Source organism: Agelaius phoeniceus, chromosome 2 (genome assembly GCF_051311805.1).
Source record: "Agelaius phoeniceus isolate bAgePho1 chromosome 2, bAgePho1.hap1, whole genome shotgun sequence".
NCBI classification, from domain to species: Eukaryota; Metazoa; Chordata; class Aves; order Passeriformes; family Icteridae; genus Agelaius; species Agelaius phoeniceus.
In genome coordinates, this window is record NC_135266.1 from 66,936,144 (window position 1) to 66,950,808 (window position 14,665).

Sequence of the window (14,665 nt, forward strand, 5' to 3'; positions counted from 1 at the left end):
TCTCAAGTCTTATTCTCTGCAGCAGAGAACAAACTCAGCACGAATAACAAAACAGGTGGCAGGATCTCAGTGCACTAAAAGCTTTGGAGAATTAAAGTCAAGTCATTGTATGTGGATCAAAGAAAAGGAAAGAAATCAAGGGACCCTATGAAGTTTAGTATAATAATAATAATAATAACAAACTTCCCTGGAATTCCTTAGAATTTATGAGGTTTTATCTCGGAGCAGAAGTTGCCCCCAAAATCTTTAATAACAAATATGATTTCATTCTTTTAGCCAGTACTTACATACACACACTAACAAAAATCTTGTTATGGTACTGGATAGGAAATTATCCTTTCCACTTATGAAAACTGTAGTAACCTGGCCAGTCCAAATATTTTGCAGAGTCTTTTTCATCTGGTAATTGAAAGCTACAGAGAATAAATTCATTTGTCCATACCACAGTATGCTCATTCACTTCTTGACACCTCTTTCAACCCTGGATGAAAAGTGCCATGAAGCTAAATGACAAATTGCAGATCTTACTAGTCATCTCACCCAAAAGGTAGGGAATCCCCATCCTGGTGGCAGTACCTGAAGCCACTCAGCCCGCTCACCTGTGTCTCCCAATATTTCCAAACTATTGTTTTTCAGTTTTCTCAGGTGCTCCTTGTTACTCGCTTCATGCTACTGCTGGTTCCCTTTATTCCTTCTCTCCCTTTAGGCATGCACCTTCAAACCTGCCTGCCTCCCTCCTTCTTCTGCCTCTATGGATGTATAGCTTTACTTGCAGAATCTGAAGCAAAGAGCAGTGAGATAAGCAATTGCAAGTCCTTTTCTGTGACAGAACAGACCACTCAGCTGCTCAGCACAGTCTCTGCAATTCTGCATTCACTAACATGTTGCACAAGATTGCAGCAGCTTTTTCCACATGTTTTTCTTCTGAGAATTAGCATCTTAAACCATAAACATGCAGGGAATTGATGTGAGTAGCACAAAACATGTTTGTAAAGGCAAATGGTTCATTCTTCTTGTGCTGGAAAAGATGTGTGAAGGAAGACTCCCTAATGGTTCAAGTGCTCATTTTTAAGCCTGATACAGATGTGTCCAAACTGTTGGGATCTTAGTTAGGATACTGAGATACCCAAACTGCCTGTGAATAAGAAGCAGAGTAAGCTCCATGCTTCCAGACAGCACAAGAAATATCAAACAGTCAAACCCAAGGGTAAGGAGTGGGGGCTGGTCCAGCCCTATCCTGAGAAGGGGAGTAAAAGGTGTGGAGCTAGGCATCCTGGCAGGGTTGGGCTTGTAGCTCAGGCACCCACGGAGAGAGTGAGATGGTGACTGCTGCTGCTTGAATAATCAGCTTCTTCTTGGCAAGGCTGCCCCACATGTCTGACTCCACCCTGCAATACAGGAACAGCCCTCACTTTCCAGGGCTCTGGCACAGGCAAAGCGGGCAACAGAACCACAGCTAGTTGCTATTCCCAAAAATCTGCTGCCAGAGGCAAGTGCCTGCTGTGTCTTTGCCTGGAGAAAGCCCTTGAGGAAAATGTAACTCACGCATTAAATCCAAGATACCGTGGCTAGGAGTCTCCTAGTGCAGCACACTTGGAGCTGTTTGAGGGATCTCCATCACCCGGCACACGACACTGCTGTGGTAACAGCTGTTCCTTGTTCGGTGCTGGACACTGGCAGTACTCCACTGGAGCTCTGGAGCAGTACCTGCAGAGTCAGTGTATTTACAGCTCTCAGGAACTTGCAGTTCCATCCAAGTGGAAAATTCATGTTATTCTATGTTTTACATAGTATCAGTGCTAAAAGACATTAGTACCTTTCCATCCATTTTACAGCTACACCCAATCTTTACTATATAATCTTATACTGATGATTTTCTTTACAGAGTTATCCAGTACAAAAAGACAAAGTACAGACCAAAATAAGAAGAATACTCCAATAAGGTCTTGTTTTATGAGTAAAGAAGGTTGGTCCACGTTTTACAGGAGGGGATTTGAGAACGAGAGTTACATCATGTGCAGGCTAAGGGAGGGCTTTTACAAAGGGCAGGATGGGAAATGAGGCACTGGAGAGAGATAATGGCAAATGAGAAATGGAATTAGCAGAGCCCAGGTGGTGCAGAGGAGTGACAGGAGAGTCACCCTGGCAGGAGGAGCAGAGCCTTACAAAGACGACACTGGCTTTGAAAGCGATGTGGAAGAACATCTGGGCTTAGGGATTTGGGCTCCGAAAGTGTGTGTGGAGAGAGTGGAAAGGACAGGCAGGATATGTGAGCACTGCTCCTGAGGAGATCCCTCATTCCAAAGGTTATTCCAAGCAGATCACAGGTAACACCAGCATATATTCAACTCTTGTAATAAAACATGTATGTGTGCATGCCACATGATCAGAAATACAACTGCATGCAAAAAAAATTGTTGCCTGCTATATAATCTATAATGTATCAAACTCTAGTGTTATATATGTACACACACATATATATATATATGTATAAACACACACATATGACCTCTGTTAGCTAGAGCTTTTTCTGATATGGGACAGTTAAAACCGCCACCACACAAATAGGAATTCAATTAAATAATTTCACAAATAATTTATGCCTATTTAACTGAAAGCTTCAATCAAAGTAAAGTTTTGGGAACTGACTGCTCAATCTAGGCAGCAGCTCCACTGGTTGGGATCACTCCAGTAGTGGTACTGGTATTTTAATGTATCCTGCCAATGAAGACACACTGGAGATACCACAGCAGGCTGTGCACCAGAGTGGCAGGAGTAAAGAACCGCCTTGTCCTGCCACCCCTCTTTTGGTAGCAGAAACTCTGAGCAGAGGCATGAGAAACCAGAGGCTTCAACACCTGACAGAGATCCAGTGAGACCCAGCAGAATTTGGCTGTGCCTCAGTAAGGTGCACACCACACCTCTGCCGACCCACCCCCCCTATCCCCCACAACTCCCCATGTATACATCTGCAATGTGATGTCTTCAATTACAAATAAACAGCATTGTGGACCTAAAATCTGAAAGCACGTCCAGTTAGAATGTGTGATTGACACTTTATTAATATTTACAGTGATTTTTAATTAACAGCATCTCTTCTGCCACTCATCTGTTGAGAAGTCTCCTGTAGGAGAAGCCCGATAAGCAGTGGGGAAGCCAACGGTATTTGAGGAAGATTTAGTCAAACAGGAAACAGAGATATTTTGGGGCATTACATTGTATCTCCCTGTTGGACCACAGCCCTCACGCACGCATGCTTGGATAAAACTGAGCTGCGGAGCAGTAATTGCATTGTGGCTTTTTGATGTCTACTCAAACAACATTAGCTTTGCTGTCATGTTTTACAATGTAAAAAATTTTGGTGAAAATGTCAGCAGGATGGTATCTTTAATCATATTTATTGATTGACCTCAAAAGGCACAGTGCAATTTAACTGGAGCCCCTCAATGCAGCCAGGGTCAGGTTCAGACAGTACCTGTTCCTAGCACTGCCTGGAGCCCCAATTTCATGAGTAGCTTTTATGTCTAGTGTCCTTGAAACCACTTGACTTCCCTTCTTTCAGCCCTTCCTTATTACAGCTAATGCAATACACTACATAGCTAGAGATGCTTACTTCTAGGGAATATGAGGGTTTAATAGGTAATCTCTGGAGCAGGAAATGCATCTGCTCATCAGTGCCAGCTGCAGTTTGGTGTTCTCTGACCAGTCCGAGAAATGATGGGACCTCCGCACGGCCCGGCGTGGGAAGGCGCAGTCTGATCCCCAAATCCGTTGCAGCTGTGCTGTCCAGCCGTCCCAGGGGGACGACGTTGATTCCAAGTCTTTGCCCGCAGCCGGCGTTTGTCTACTGCGCCCAAAAGCCGGGTCAGCAGCAATCGTAGCAGCGCAGGACGGGGCCCACGCCCCGCTTGGCTCCTGTGTCCATCCTCGAGGACTGGCGAGAGGGACCCCGGGGAAGGGCCGGCTGCGGGGGCGATGGGCGAATAACCTGTCCCGGGGCGGTCCGGCGGTCACACACCAACGCCTCGGCGGCCCCGCACGGCCCCGGGCAGGGCAGCAATCGGGGCACCCCCTCGGCGGGCAGCCCGGGCCGGCGGGATGGAGGCCCCCGAGGGGCTGCGCTCCCGCGGGATGGGGGGGGGCGAGCGGCAGCAGGGGTGTGGGAAGGGCGGGCTTGGCGGGGTGGTTCGCGTGTGTCTGTGCCTGCGGGTGAGCTCTGTCACGGGGAGCCCGTGTGCCGGAGGGGCAGAACTCAGCGGGTGCGGGGCGGTGAGCCCGGCGAGGGGCGGCGTGCGGCTGGTGCGGGTGCGGGGAGGTGCACGATGAAAGTGTGCGTGTGAGTGTGTGAGTGCGAGTGTGCGTGTGTAACTCACATGGGCGTGCGCTCGTCCGCGTGTGCTTGAGCGTGTGTGTGTATCTGTATCTGTGTGGATGCGCGTGTGTGTGAGCGGTGCCAAGTGTGCGAGCGTGTGCGAGTGTGGGGATGTGCGCTTGTGTGTGTGCGAGCGTGTGTGAGCGATCTCGGGTGTGTGCGAGCGTGTGTGTGCGATCGTGTGTGTGTGTGAGCGCGGCCGGGGGGGCGCGGGGGCGGGGGGCCGAGGGGCGGGCCAGCGGCCGCGGCGCTGCTGGCCGCGCTCCAGCCCGGCGCACTAATACAGCCTGGCGGCTCCCGCCTGACTGACGCCGGCCGGGGCTGCTGCTGCCGCTGCCGCTGCCGCTGCGCCCTGGCCCCGCCGCCGCCGCCGCGCAGCTGCAGCCCCGCTCCCGCCCGCGGCGCGCCGAGACCCCAGCCCGCGCCCGTGGCAGGTAAGAGCCGGGGCTCCCGGCAGCGTCCCGGGAAGGGCGGAGGGGGGAAGCAGAGGGGACGGGGGACAGTGCCGTCGCTCCAAACTTCGCGCCGGGGCTGTCCCGCATCCTTCCCGAGCGGTGCCGGGTGGCGGGGCGGTGGCGGCGGCCGCAGCATCCATCCCCCCGAGCGCCCGGCGGAGCAGCCGCGGCGGCGCCCCGGGCCGGGGTCCCCCCGGCTGGCGGCCCCGGCCCCGCTGCGCTGGGGCGGTGTGCGGGCGGGGGCTGGGGCCGCAGAGCAGCGAGATGAGACAGACCGACGCCAGGACGGCGAGCGAAAGGAGGAGCGCGGGGAAAAACATTTTTATGGATGGCTAAACGGTGACATGTCTTCCCGCTGTCAGGATTTCTTTCTTTCTCGCTTAAGTAGGAGAGGGGAGGTTAAAAAAAAAAAGAAAAAAAAAAAAAGGAAAGTAAAGAAAAGAAACAACAGAGCCCCACATGACACGTTTGGAAATACTTTTCCTTTCAGAGGTTTTTTTTCTGTTCAAGAAATCCCGCTCCTGGACACGCTCCCGGGAAAAACGGAGCAGAATTGCTGGGATTCGGGGGGTTTTTATTCCAGCTATGAACGGTGACTCTGATTGGCTTCCTGTCTTTTGGCTCCGAAGTTAAAACGTTACACGTTTGTTGGTTAGCAAGTAACCAACATTTCCAAAAACAATAGCCCTCGATATGGCAAATTAGAAATCACTGCAATTTTATCTCCATGCCCAGGCAACTCTAAGTGGGGGAAAATTCGGAGTTCGGCTCATTGGTAACAATTCGGATATTGTTTGGTAACTTTGTGTTTGATTTTATGGGTAAATTTATTTCAGGCTAGCCAGGTCTGCTTTAAAAGAGGCAATAGTGGAATAAAAATAAAAGACAGACACACGGACACGTGCGGATGCACAGACACGCACGCCCGCTGTTAATTACTTGCATCTTATAAATTAGTGAAAGAAATATTTCAGCCCAGAATGGTCAACTATTTAGTGAAGGAGCTCTCCCTTGGCAGAAGTAGGAAATTGTATGCACGGCTTGGGAATGAATTCAAGTTTGCAGTGGTTTGGGAAGGGCACTGCAGATAACGCAAGTTTCAGTACTCTTCAGCATCTCCAACGTGTGGAAATGTGTCCCTCTATATGTGCAAGTATTGGTGTGGTAGGACTAATCTTCCCATCTTCAGGAGCATGAGATGAAGAAAGTGCCGCAAAATTCTTCTTCTCAGCAACGGTAGGACAAATGTCATCACTCAAACAAACCTCATCTGTTTTAATCCAGCCAGACAACTCCCTTCTTTCAGATTTGATAAGTACCAGTGTCTGGCTGGTTCATCTTTGCTTCCTGTTAGATTTTAAAGCAGACGCTGGGGATGTTTGTGGTTTGTTTTTTGGTTTTTTAAATATTGAGTTAATTTGACTTAGTAGCTAAAATAAACATGCCCAAAAATACATTTTTAGTTCAGTTGTATCAGGAGGGATATCTTGTATTTACTAGGTTTAGCAGTAGTTCCCATTTCCCTCTGCCCTTTGTGATGGAATTAGAAACATTTTCTTCTTCACTTTATTAGCTTGCACATAAGCTGATAAACAGGAATTCTGCAAAAGTGCCTTGAATAAGGGTCAAGTGTATTTTAGAACAAATCCTTATCATATCCATATTATATATGCAAACCAAGAGATTTCCTGATGGATGCATCAAATCGGTGTCAGTACTTGTAAACTGATACAAGGTGGAGAGAGCTTTTATTTATGTGCAGCAACTGAAACGAACATGCACAAAGCTGTCAACTGCACAACTTTGTGAAGAAGCTGAGAATTAGTATTTCACTAAAGAGTCATGCACACACATGCCAAATATCTGCAGAAGGTGGGGATGTGGTGTAGAGGAACTCGGTAGCACCTCGGGTTTGAAAGCTACTCTCACGAAAACGGGCAGCAGTGCTCCATCTTCGCTTCAGTGGGTACAAGATGAGGCCCAGCTCACTGAAAGAGGAGTGTGGAAGTGTCAATATAAAGTATCACGTAACATCTGCACAGTTAACTCTCCTTTCTCTCCTTTTATTCTTTTACAGGCTTTCTGCATCTCATGTTTGAATTCTTAGCTATCTGCTGTTATCAGACTGGGAGATAGTGTGTCATGCAATCCTCTCTCCTGAGTGCTAAAGTGCTGTAATTTTGATGGCCAGGCTAATCTGTCGCTATAAAGTTTTATTTTTCCATTGTTAAATTCAAAGGACAATGACTACTAATTACAAGTGACCTTTAACCAAAACACTAGCTGGAGTTTATCACCAGTGCTGATACTGACTAACAGTAATTCCAGCATCAGCAGTACTGGGCACCCTGTTTCAAAGAAACTTAAAAGAAAAAGGGGAGACAAATATATATATATGTATATATATACATGCCCTATAATTTGTCTGCTGCAAAAAATACAGTGATAGTGTAGAGAGATTCCATTTTCTGTGCAATATATACCCTTTACAAATAATAATTACAGGGCTGGGGAAGACAAAAAAACCCCAAATAATGCATCAGAAATATTTTAACTGAAAACAAGCAGAAATATACGTAGTAAAGGTTGTTCTGTCTAACTGCCTGGTTTCCTGGTACAGGTGGGTGTAAAGAATCATTAGTGTTACTGTGCATGAGCAGCAAGGGTTAGTAATAACAACAATAATTTGAGATAATCATTGCAGTCCTATTACTGTCTTTGAGAACAGTTGTGAGAAGCGCTAGACTTTGAACACAGTGCAACAAAATTAATTTTTCAAAAATATCCGAAATTATTTCCCCTCTGATAGTTTGCCTGCAGTGTTTGAATGGGAATATGAAAATACTGTGGGAATTTTACAGGTGGAAAGGTGACTTAAAGAGACTTGGGCCCTGTGTATTTATTATAGCAGCTAAAAATCTGGCTGTGCTTTTGCAGATGAGTGGATTTAATAGATTGCAGGATCAGAGCCCAGACAGAGATCCTGACCAATACATGTTTGCATTTTAATTAAAGCTGGTGAAACATCAGGTGGATTGTTATACAGGACCATTTTCAGGTTTCTGCACCTTAGAGAGATGTAAGGTTGAGCAGTTCTCTTTGAGGTTCGGTTCCTCTAAACAGGCGCACAGCAAGGACATGGTGGAGGTGGACATGGAGTGAAGGACACTTCCCAATTTATGCAGCCACCCCTACTTTAAAAACCAAGAAAAAAAAAACAGAAGAAGAAAGTCTGGTAATTGATCTCTGTTTTTCTGAGACAGCATTAAGGTCGAAGTGTGTTTCTGTTTGGGAGAAGCAAAGCCTTATCTTTCACATCTTTCTATCCAGAACTTGTTTCCTTCCCACTCTTTTTTCCTTGTCAGTGGCATCACCATCCTCCCTCTGCCAAACTTAGCATCATCTTTGCCTCTTCTGTTTCCTCACAGGTTGTGATACTTCCAGATATCTCTTGACAGTTTTTCTTTGTGTTACTTCTTACATTCCTCCTTCCCTTTTTTTGCAGCTGCCAAAGCATTAGTCCACACTGTGGCAGCCTTCCAGCTTGATACTGCAACCTCCCATTTCCCAACAAGCTCTCTTCTCCCACCTACGTTCTGCTCCCAGATGCAAAATCCTGCATCTTTTGCTTTTCTTCCTGAAACATCTCCCATTCTGGAGTCTCTCTATATGCCTGGCCTTTGTATAGGTTTTGAAAATATTCCCCACATCCTGAGTTCCCCACAACTGTTGGCCTCAAACTCACTGTCCATTAAAAGAGAGAAATGAGGAGGAAAGAAAATTAGCAGACCCGTGGGTCATTAGAGTTTGTTCTGCTTCAGGCTTCCTTTCACCCTCATTACCTGGCTACAATGGGAGCCAGACTGGCCACTTCTTGATAAGGGTGGTTCTGTGTTTGCTCAGCCTGGTGGTGAGCTGGGTCACGCAGCCGTGCTGGGCAGAACAGCAGGCAGGAGCTGGCCATGGAGGTGCCCTTTCCAGAAGGCCTTGTCTGCCAGCAGCAAAGCTCCACCTAATGAAGGATCCTTTATAATGTGAATAACCCTGCAGCTGAGGTCAATACATTTCAACAATGCCTAAACTTTTTTTATGTGTGTTTTCTTGCTTGCAACTTAACAAAAAAACCCCAAAAAACAAAAAAACAACAACAAAAAAAAAAAAAACCAACCAAACAAAAAAACACCAAAACCACACACACAAAAACCAAAAACAAAACCCCAAAAACCTACATTTTTTTCTTTCAAGCATTTCGTTGCAGCATTACTCATCAGATCATGCTTTACAAAGCCATTTCTGTCAGGGCACCTGAGGGACAGATGCAGCAATCGAGGCACCTGAGGGAAGGCTGTTCACCCTGAGGCCTGTGGCAGGAAGTGATCCCTCACGCTGCCCAGTGGGCACAAAACTGAACAGAGGCACAAGCAGTTCATGTGGCTTTTCAAAACTCTCTTTTGGTTACTTGCTGGTCTTGCCTATCCAAACCTACTTGTCTCTGTCAAATTACTCTGGCCCAGCTGCCAAGGTGCAGTTTCTCACCCTGCAGCATACGTGAGGTAGCTGATTTATCTCTCTCTCATCAACAGATCTTGGATTACTTCACACAGGGCATGAAACCTTCACAGAGACATCTAGAGTAGAGAAACCAAAATCCATTCCCATGGGAGGCTGCAGCTCCCATGCCTGTCCTGCTGCATGGTCCTACAGGACCACCTCAGGCTTCTTGGTGGTGGCCTCCTTGGGAGCCTTGGGCTGTAGGGGCTGCCTGGGCCAGAGCTGAGTGTTAGGAGGGGAGAGGAAGGGTAGCAACAGCCATGAAGAGGTCGAATATTCCTTGGAATCCTGAGATGGATTTGAAGAAGAGTAAAATATTTCTTCTAAGGACTCAGGGCCTGATTTGTGCCTTCTGTTCAGTGTTTTCTGAAGCTGGTAGTTAACATGACATATAATCTCACATGCTAAAGAGAATCCAGCCTTTGGTTTTTTATTCCCAGGCTCAAATGTAGGCATATGAAACCTGTTTAATCTCCTAAGAAGGTGTTCTGGTTTACAGAGAATCTGAGCACCCACATCTTCAGCTGAAGTCACTGGGAATGGCCAGCTATCTCTTTCTATCCCCCACAGGAGGGAACTAGATAGGCAAGTTCTCGCTCCTTTTGTTCTTAGTCCTGTTGTTGGGAAATAACTTCCACAGACAGTCCAAGCATATCCAGATATTTTTCATAGAAAATATCCTGGTCCCTTGACTAAGGCAATCCTTGCCACTGAAACAGATCTTTACATGGATAAGCACACTAATGCTGGTCTTTACCTCTTCTCAACAAAGTTATTTGCTGTAGTTCTCCAAGATGTAGGCCATGTGGATGCTCCACCCTTCCTCCCCCCTTGTGCAGAGTTTCACAAGCCACTGAGGGCTCAATTAGCACAGATTACTGCGGATGTTCATGCAGGAGAACCTATATGTCAATCTTATTGCATTAGCAATTTCCCACAGTGATGCACAATGGAGGCCTTTTAGGAAAAACAGATTTGAGTGTGATATGGTTTGAACACAATGAAATGCTAATGCGATTCCGTGGACAACTGCTAGTGTGATGTGTACAGAAAGTGTCTTGTGTGTGAAATCCATCCCCCCTGTGCAGTTGGCCAGGCTGTCTCACCTGCAGAGAAAGAGATGTGGCCAGCAGTACTGTTGCTTCCTCCCCAGGCCTGCTGCCAGTCAGAGGGGAAGTGCTTCTGGAAGTTCTTCCTTTTGTGTTTTTTATTGATCTGTATTTCACTTTCCAAGCTGTGAGATGCTAAATCATCTGCAAAGGATGTCTCCTGTTTTAACACCAGAACTGAGTAATGCTTCAGACAGACCTCCCTGAGGTGGGATGTGCTACTGTACAATGTGAGGAGAACATTTGCTTTGTCCTTTTTCCCTGTGTGCACTGTAAAGGCACAACCAGGTATGCAAAAGCATATTCTCTTCTGACAATTTAAGACACTAAATTTTCAGAATAGGTTCCTATCACACTAGTGTGCCACATCATTGGTGAAGCAATTGTTCTTTACAAGTATCCTTATTCACAACATTCTTAACATCTGAATCTAAGCAAATCCTTTTCCTAGAATGAGTATTTGGGAATGACTCCAAGAATGCCAGTGATTGATAACAAGGATTACAGAATTCGATTATTGTGGCTGTAAACTTTAGACTAGCATGGAAGCTGAAGTTCTTTTCAAGTCTCCTTCTTCCTTTGTGAAGTGTTTGTTCTGGAGGCACTTCGCTTCATGCTTTGTATCAGAGACGAATCAGCTTTTATTTTAAAAGCAAGAATTCTATTTTTTGCGTATTTCTAACCCTTCCATTTTTAGAAACACCAATGGGCTTTGCTGCAGTTTCTCTGGGAATGGTGGGTATGTGAGGAATGCAGGACCAACTGGCTGTAAGATGGGGATAGCCAGAGCCATGAGAAGACATTTTGGCTTCCTAGGGCAGGTTGAGGCACCTCCTCATCACCCCAATGCCTCCTGCTTCTCCCACAGATACACCCTCTGAGCTCCTCCATGGTATGAGTGCTCCTTAGCCTGCAGCTCTGCTGGAGGAAAGCAGCTGAGAGAGGGGCTCTGCCTTGGAGCTGCCAGTCTGAGTGTGAGCAAGGCAGCCTCAGGAAGGGGTAAGGCAGGGACTGGGTGGATGGGTCTTCTTCCTGCCTGCAGGGAGCAGGGTGTGAAGCAGAGAAGAGGATGTGTCCCTGTGGGATTGCATCTTAGAAACTTTGGTGTGGCCCAGACAGGGAATACTGTGTGGTTCTCTCCTTATAAACATCACAGTCACTGGTTTCCTTTAAAAATTAATACCGAGGAAGGAAGTGCAGTCGGAGAGAGATCATAGTGATAAATTGGTCCAGTTTAATATTTTTACATAGACCTTGGTTGTGGTAATTTTGTGGGGTGCCTTCAGATATTGTGGGAGATTTTCAAAGGCAAAATTTGGTGGGAACATCCAGCCCTCTGGTTTGGGTTGCCGTCCTCAGCAGCTGGATGCAAGCAGCCCAGGGGTCAAAGCCAGTGTAGCCATGTTAGCTCAGTGCTACACCAGAACAGAGTAACCCTTTTACTTGGTTGGGGATGTAGGGTCATAAGGGCTCATCTCAAAGGGTTTTCCAGTCTCTTCTTCCTCCCCAAGGCCAGCACAGTTATTCTTAAAACAAGCTGTGTAAAATGCACTCGCAGACAGCAACAACTGTCCCAACATGTATCCATCCTACTCGTATGCTCTCTCTGATTTTTCAAGTGGATATGAAAGACAGATTGCCCCTATCCTGTCTGGAGCAGACTTTGCACATGGGGGTACTGTTACCATGCCCATGCACCTCTGTTCTCCCCATCTTATGATGAAGCTTTCTTGAAATATCTGCCAATGTGCTCATCCACAGTCCCACAGCAGTCCTACAGCAGGAATTGCTTCCTAATCAGGCATCACGGGCATACCAGACATGACCTGGGTACTTAATTTTCTTTTGTGACAGAATTTATGCTCCTGAAACACTTCTGCAGGTGTTTGTTTGTTTGTGTGGAAGTGCACATAGCTGTGTTAAGGTGTGCAGCTTATATACTTGAATCTTTCCTCCTTTGTATCAAGTAAGAATGTGTTATTCCTGTCACGAGAAGCTAAAAGATGCTGAGTAGATGAGGTAGTACTTGAGTGGTTACATGAGCTCAGAACAATTATGTGGATGCCTGAAATTTTTAGTCACTAGCATCAAATTTTGTTCTTACTTTATTTGGGAGGCAGTGAGTTCAGGTGAAGGCTCCACAGGGTGAACAAGTGGCTTGAGAAGCATGAGGTGCTGTGAGATCTGCTTTGTGATATTGATGCCTCCACATAAAGTTCACTGTAGAAGGGTTTTCTAAACAAACTTGAAAAATACTCAAGAAAATTAGTTTCAGAAGCTTATTCATTTAAGCTTATATGAATAAACAAGATGTTGCCAGGGCTGTGCGAAACATGGATACATTTGAGCTTCAAACATTCTACCTCCTGTCATTGGATCTGTTTTTAGTTGGAGCAATCCAGGGTCAAACTGGGAAGAAATTTAATTTCTTAAATAAAAAAACCCCAACCTTCTTTTCATCCTATTAAATTAAAACCCTAGGTGTGAGGTTCTGTGGTTGTGGAAGAAGTTGGGAACACTGCAATGAATAATTCATTCACTGTATTTTCTTGTGTGTGAAAGACAGTGGTTTCAGATAGATTCATAATAGTACGCTTGTCCCAAGGATGGGTCCCAAGGACAACAAGAAGCCTCGGGGGATCCCAGCTGATGCTGAAGGTGCCATGAGTGGAACAAGTGATTTACATGCTTCAAAAATAACATGTGGCCACTGTTGCTGAGCCAAGAGCTGATTACTGCACTGTGCTGCTCAGGCTGTGCTTTCACACTGCTCTCCTGGAATGAGTGTACATGTGAAACCTCTGCTGCCCAGCTCCAAGTTGCTGTTCGGGCAAAAATATAAAAAGGTTGGTGCATGAGGCCCAAGGCAAGGTTGGTGAGGTTTGCCACTCATTTGAGACCCACATATTTGTACACACTTTTGTTTGTTTGTTTGTTTGTTTGTTTTGAAACCCTTTTCCCTGCTGATGTGTAGAAGATCCCCATAGCAAGTAGCAGTGATAATTTGACTCGGGAGGTTCTCTGCCAGCCCTGCATGTGTGCAGGCTGCTGCCAGCTGGGCACATTTGAAAACATACCAAGAATCATTTAATTTAAGAAAACTCGTTTGCTTCTCTCTTTCATAGTAGGTAGAAGTAACTGAATCAGTGCTAGGTAAAAATAACTAACCAAGAGCATGTTCACTGCATTCCTCTTCACATTGATGGACTGAAACAATTTTCTCCCTTCCAGCTCTGTTGTGATTTAGTTGCTGAGTGTCAGACTTCCAGCTATAATTGTCTCACTGCTCTGTTTTCCAGCCGCATGCATCTCCAAGAACTGCACAGCTTATGTCTAGACGACCCTCTGAGAAATCTCCCTCTGTGGCCTTACTTAGCTGTTGCAGTGACACCAAGACTAATGATGTCAGGCATTCTCAAGACAGATAGCTGTGCCTCTCACCAGACAAGTTCTGGAGTGGAGGAAGCACCTTGAAGCTTTATGCTGAGATCATGAGTACATACACATCTGCCCACACTTTTGCTTACATGCACATACACAGATACGCTTTTGAGGGACTTTGGACACTTTGCTTTTACACAGTGGTGTCTTAAGTCTGTTGTCGTTAGCATCCATGAAAATTTTTCTTTTTGACTTCCGCAGAAAGCTTGGAGTGAAATTTAACAAGGACTGGTACAATTTCCCTGCTGTGCCTCTGGGAGCAAAATACCCCCAGCCTGAGGGAATGGTATGAAGCTGTGTCAGAGGAGGTTTAGGTTGGATATCAGGAAAATTTTCTTCACCCAGAGGGTGATTTGGCACTGGAACAGGCTCCCCAGAGAAGTGGTCATAGCACCAAGCCTGACAGAGTTCAAGAAGTGTTTGGACAACGCTCTGAGGCACATGGTGTGACTCTTAGGGTGGTCTGTGCAGGGCCAGGAGTTGGCTTTGATGATCCTAGTGTGTCCCTTTCAGCTCAGGATATTCTATGATTCTGTGATTCTATGACAATTGAATTAGAGGAAACTTCATCAACACGTTGGACTGCACAGGCATTCTGCTAGGGTGTGATGTGAATCTTCCCTGACACAACGGATCCTTCTTACATTAGTTAAATCTAAACTTACCAAATCTTTCTATGGTGGAGATATCAGCATGTTTGCACTAGACAGAGAGCAGGGCATGTTTAATATCCATGA

General features: G+C 46.1%; 1 protein-coding gene across 1 annotated transcript in view; it reads left to right on the forward strand.

The window, feature by feature from the left end:
* The first annotated feature begins 4,258 nt into the window (after positions 1-4,258).
* Positions 4,259-14,665, forward strand: part of SMAD9 (SMAD family member 9) — a 43,646-nt gene continuing 33,239 nt past the window's right edge. Inside the window, exon 1 of the mRNA XM_054654867.2 lies at positions 4,259-4,806. The gene's annotated coding sequence lies outside the window, so the exon portion shown is untranslated. The remainder of the gene's footprint in view (positions 4,807-14,665) is intronic.